The following is a 6,000-nucleotide window of genomic DNA, read 5'->3' on the forward strand; positions in this document are numbered from 1 at the left end:
CCGATATATTAGGAGTGTGGATACCAAATTTGGTTGCTCTAGCTTTTATAGTCTCTGAGATCTAGGCGCTAATGTTTTACTCTAAGCAAAGCCGCCTATGCTACGTGTGTGTTAGAGAGAGACAGGGCGAGAAAAATGAAATTGTTTTCTTGATGCTGGCTATAATAATAATACGATCCAATTCAGCTTCCGCAGTCTTAAAGATATGGTCATTCTCTACAATTCTGCGTTTTGGTTTTCTCATATCTTTAAAATTGTGGATGCAACAGATTTTCGTCCTTTGTGGGGGCGGAAGTGGGCGGGGCGAAGTTTTGAAATATTTTTGTAGCAGTGACATATCACAGAAGTCTGGATCCAAAACATCGTTGCTCAAGCTCTTATAGTCTTTGAGCACTAGGCGCTGAAGGGGACGGACAGACGGACGGACGGACAGACGGACAGACAGACAGACAGACACGGCCCAATCGACTATTGATGCTGATCAAGAATATATATACTTTATGGGGTCGGAAACGATTCCTTCTGGACGTTGCACACATCCACTTTTACCACAAATCTAATATACCCCAATACTCATTTTGAGTATCGGGTATAAAAATTGAATAGAATATGGTCTGCGGCGAGGGCCTGTGGAGAGCTGTAACTGGATTTTATTGATTCACTGTTGCATATATATGGCCCCTTGAGATATTAATGATATGCCCAGCGGCAGGGCTCCAGGACTATTCTCAGGACTCCCCCCTTCAGGAGTAAACCAATTAGGGACACGCCCACAGGCCCAGGCAGAAGTGGGGCCAAAGAAACAAAGGACAGAATCCTCCATTCGCTTGCCATCTTTAAGGATTTTTCCATTCAGGAAATATTTCAATATTCTTGTCACATTTCCGGTTAAATCGTATGGTAAAATATTAAAACTCGTTGCTTCATTCCGAAAATTGCTCTCCGCTTCGATTATTCGTGCAGTTTTCCAATGAGAAAATCGGAGTTGACATTTTCCCATCGTATGGGACGCGGGACATGCGAGAAAAACAACGCTGCGTATGCGTTATGTTCGCCATGCGCTGACAATGGCGTGGGCAGAGGGGGGAGAGGTGGAGAGGGGCGGAGTGGTAGAACAAGGAACAATCGCAGCGCTGAGAAGCGCTCAAGGGACACGCCTGAGCGTGACAGGAAGCTAAAAATGTTTGGCTATTGACAGAGACAGGAACAGGAGGAGCAGGTGGGAGGTTGCAGCAGCAGCAGGTGAAAGATGGATCTAGTAGGGGTGGGTGGGGGTGTGTCTGGCACATGACAAATGCCTTTCCCTAGCTCCCTCGCTGCCTCTCTCTCTGTCATTTCCTTCTCGTCGCTCATGTTTCACATCATGTTCGCCGCATAACTGTAACATAATATGCCAAAGTACCGCTATTTCGCACAACGAATGCGGTTAGGGCGAGTCACGTGTGAATCCCACCTGGCTGTGGCAGTGGCAGCATGCCTGGGGGGTGATCAAAGGATCAAATCCTTGTTGTTCCTAGTTGTTCATTCCGAACCACTGTTCGAGGTTCGATCCACGGCTCGATCCATTGGCGAGGGTTGATAAACGTTTGTTGGCTTGCACACAATTTTGACGCCATGGGGCAGCTGGCAGCTGCTGCTCGAGCAACGATCCCAAAAGGAATCCAAAGGAGCCCACTTGTAGCTTTGCCACCTCAACGATGCTTATGATGATGATGATTATGATGGGAATGGGAATGGGTAGGAGATGGACTTGCAGTTGCGCAAGGCAGAACCTGGGCTGAAGATGGGGCGAGAGATGCAAACATGATATGCGAAATTGCAAATGCGTGCATTGGCCGAGACGGGGGGATGTATGTAGTATGTGGTCAGTCGACCACATGCTGATGGCATCTTAAATGCTTGTTCCACATGCGAGAGCCAGAGCCACAGCCCAATAGATGCGAGGATAGTGGAGGAGGGACATGCAAGAAGCTACAAGCGAGGTCTATCTATGACTTCTCCTCCTCCTCCTTCTCCCTCGCTCTCTGCCTGTGCCTGTGCCTCTGCCCCTGCCCGCCTCCTCTAGAGTCATGCCTGGTTGGGCCCCAGACGGATCCATACCCTTTACGCGTGGCTTAAAAGGCCGTACAGCACTCGCCGAAAATGCTAGATATTCAGTTAAGTTCTTACTCGATTATGGATATGGAAATTCTCCACCCAACAGCCATGTTTAGCAGCGATTCAATTTACTTTAGTCTGTAGAGCTCCCATTACAGAGCCCATGTTCCTGAGGGAGTTGCTTTCGTTCAGAGGGTATCCCTTGGTCGTTGCCCTTTGCCTCCACGAGTTGAATGCGAATGCCTGTCTGTCTGTCTATCTATCTGTCTATATCTTTCTATCCCTGTAGTATCCCTCCCTCCGCCTCCGCCACCGCCACCGCCACCGCTCCGCTGAGCATTCGCCTGACATTGAAAATGTTGTTTGGCAGCAGTTCCAAGTTGTTAAGTGCTCTGCGTTGTTGCAGTTGCAAATGTTGCAGTTGTTGCTGTTGTTGCTGTTTGTTCGGGTTGTTAGTATTTGCCACTGGGGCCAGCATCTTCGACATTGTTATAAAACTTGTTAGAAATTTTCTTAAAGGCACAAAAGGCGCTGGCGCGGCCACCAGAGCAAAACGAGGAAGTGTGACAGCAGCAGCAGCAGCAGCAGCAGCAGCAGCAGCAGCAGGGAGTTTTCCTCGAAGAGCGAGGGGGGAGCCCCATATGTGTTATTATCCCCCATTCGGATGGGAGCGGGCTCGGGCTCGGGGTTCGGTTTCGGGTGACACAAAATACATTCTCACAAGAAACAAGGATGTGTGTGTGTGTGTGCAACGGGTGCCATGGGTGCAACGGTAGGGGGCATGTAGAGTTGCGGTGTCCGCAGCAACTCACAACGTTCCACCTCGTTTGAAGCTTAAGTCAACGGAATTATGCGAGAAAATGAAAAGGTTAGCTACCGCTTGGCAGAATGAGTCGTCAGACTGTGATTTCTACATGCTCGTGGTAAAGCAAGAGCAAGTCGAGAAGTTGATCAGCAAATTTGAGATGTTTCACGGCGAGCTTGAGGAATTGGATCGAAGCGAAATTCACAGTGGTTTGTGTGACATTTTTGAGTCACTTGCAAGCTCGCTGAAGGCGGCGATTATGAGGGAAATGGCTAAGAGTAGCGGCCGCATGCCGTTTCATTCTACCTTGGCTGGAGGAAATACTACGGTTGAGTTTGCCGGCTCGCAATTTCTACCTCACCGTAGACAAGTACCATCCCTGCCTCCTATACAATTGCCGACGTTTAGCGGCGGGTATGCGAACTGGACGGACTTTTATTCAATGTTTGCCACCATCATCGACAGCCATCCGGACTTAACAAACATAGAAAAGCTCCAGCATTTGCGTTCCTGTCTGCGGGATTCGGCATTGGAGACTGTTCGGTCGCTGGAAATCTCAGATGGCAATTATGCTGTGGCATTAGATTTGTTGGAAAACAGATTCAATAATCGGCGATTGGTCATTCAGGCACACATCAATGAGATCTTGGCGCTCCAGGCTGTGGAACCTGGGTCAGTGGTCATGCTTCGGGAGCTTTCAGACAAGTTCAATTCACATATGCGCGCGCTCCAGGGTTTGGGCACCACTGAGCAGATCGCAGGATGCATCGTCGTGCAGGAAATTCTCCGAAAACTGGATCCAGCGGGCCAAGAGAAGTGGGAGGAACGATTCAACGACCCCGCACTCGCAAACTTAATTCCGTCGTGGGAATCGATGGCCTCGTTCTTGGAGCAGCGATGCAGATCATTGGAGACGATGGACTTTTATATGGCAAGCTATGCGTTGAGCAATCAGGTGGGCAGAAGTAGAAAGCATAATAATTCTAGGTCCACATTGGCTACAACGAACCAAACCGTAGCACGCTGCGCGCTGTGCAACGATGGTGCTCACGAGGTCCAGCACTGCCAGAAGTTTAAAGCGCTGTCCCCCACAAATCGCCATAAAGAGGCCAAGCGGCTTTCGTTGTGTATAAATTGTCTTAGCCTGCACTCTCGCTCATCGGATTCCTCAACTCTCATCACTGCCATTGTAGCCTCTAGCATAACCGATCGACATCCAAGCTTTGGAATTGACACTCAAAACTGGAACATTCCATCTAACATACCACTAGCTAATCCGGAGTTTTATAAGCCGCAGCGCGTCGATCTGCTAATTGGCGCAAGTCTGTTTTTCGAGCTCCTGTGTGTTGATCAGGTCAAGCTACTGCCAGGATTGCCTTCAATTCAGAAAACGCGCTTGGGATGGGTCGTGTCTGGAAGTTGTTCGCGTTTAAAAGGTTCCTCGTTGATGGTCTCGCGCTCGGGCCGTAGCTGCTGAGGATAATAGTCCAGAGGATCGGGTTGAGGTGCTTCTTCGGAGGTTTTGGGAGGTAGAAAATTGCATCGAACCAATAATAAAGTCTACCAAAGAAGAGCTAGATTGTGAAGCACACTTTGTGCAGGATTTCCGTCGACTACATAAAGGTGATTATTGTGTTCGGCTGCCAGCAAAATATAATTTGGATCTCCTTGGAGAATCTGACAATCAAGCGCTTCGTAGATTCCTGACCCTTGAGAGAAAGTTAGATCGTCGCCCTGATGTTAAATCTCAGTATGCAGCATTTATAAAGGAGTACCTTGATTTAGGCCATATGTCTCAGGTTCCTACCCAGTCAATCAGCAACTGCCGATATTTTTTGCCTCACCATTGCGTCATGAAGAAAGATATTTCTACGACCAAGCTTCGCGTCGTTTTTGATGGATCCGCTTCAACCTCATCTGGATATTCCCTGAACGACGTTTTAATGGCTGGTCCCGTAATACAACCCAAACTGTTTCATATTCTTGCTCGATTTCGGTCATACGCCGTTGCGATTACGGGAGATATCTGTAAGATGTATCGTTGTGTAAGAGTCTCGACCGAGGATAGCAACTTGCAGTGTATTCTGTGGAGAAACTCCAGGGAAGAAGACTTGCGTGTGTTTCAATTGGCCACCGTTACTTATGGGACGAAGCCTGCCTCCTATCTATCTGTGCGAGCGATCAGTTGGCAATAGACGAGCAGATGGCGTTTCCAGTTGGAGCTGAAATCCTTCGCCGTGACTTCTACGTGGATGACTTGATATCTGGAGCCAGCTCGCAGGAGGAGGCTATCCGGATTCGGGAGCAAAAGGAAATGGAAACATTTTTGAAGTTCGACGATGGCAGCCATGTGACTAAAACTTTAGGACTTGCGTGGGATCCGGTTTCTGATCTACTATTATTTTCGTTCTCGGCCCTTCAATCTTCTTTGAATTCCTGCAGTTTTGTCATCCATAGCGCGATTCTACGATCCTCTCGGACTAGCTGTTCCCGTAATTACTAAATCCAAAATCTTTCTCCAGCGTTTGTGCCAAGAGAAGTTGTCCTGGGATGAAAGCCTTCCAGTCGCACTAAACACCGAGTGGCAGGAAATATGCACCAGTTTTGGTCAGATTCGTCGACTTGAATTTCCTCGGCTTGTGCTCCTTCCAGACTCTACGCTGGAAATTCACGGATTTTGCGATGCCAGCATCGAGGCTTATGGTGCATGCATTTATGTCGTGTCCAAGGGTCAGCATTTCAGCAGTCACTTACTTTGTGCCAAATCTCGTGTGGCTCCTTTGAAGACACTTACAGTACCAAAGTTGGAGCTTTGTGGAGCGGAGTTGCTGGCTAGGCTCATATCTGAGATAGCTGGAACGAATGTATTCAAGGGAAAGTGTTACTGTTGGTGTGATTCTGCCATTGCGCTCTCTTGGATTCGGGACGAGCCGTCAAGATTTAATATTTTTGTTGCAAATAGAGTGTCAACGATTCAGGAAATGACCGAAAAAATGGAATGGCGCTATGTTCCCACAGCTTTAAGCCCAGCCGACATTCTGTCTCGAGGGGCTCATCCGACTGAGATGAATGAGTCACCTCTTTGGGCTCATGGTCCT

The sequence above is a fragment of the Drosophila miranda genome, assembly GCF_003369915.1.
Source record: "Drosophila miranda strain MSH22 chromosome Y unlocalized genomic scaffold, D.miranda_PacBio2.1 Contig_Y2_pilon, whole genome shotgun sequence".
Taxonomy (NCBI): Eukaryota; Metazoa; Arthropoda; class Insecta; order Diptera; family Drosophilidae; genus Drosophila; species Drosophila miranda.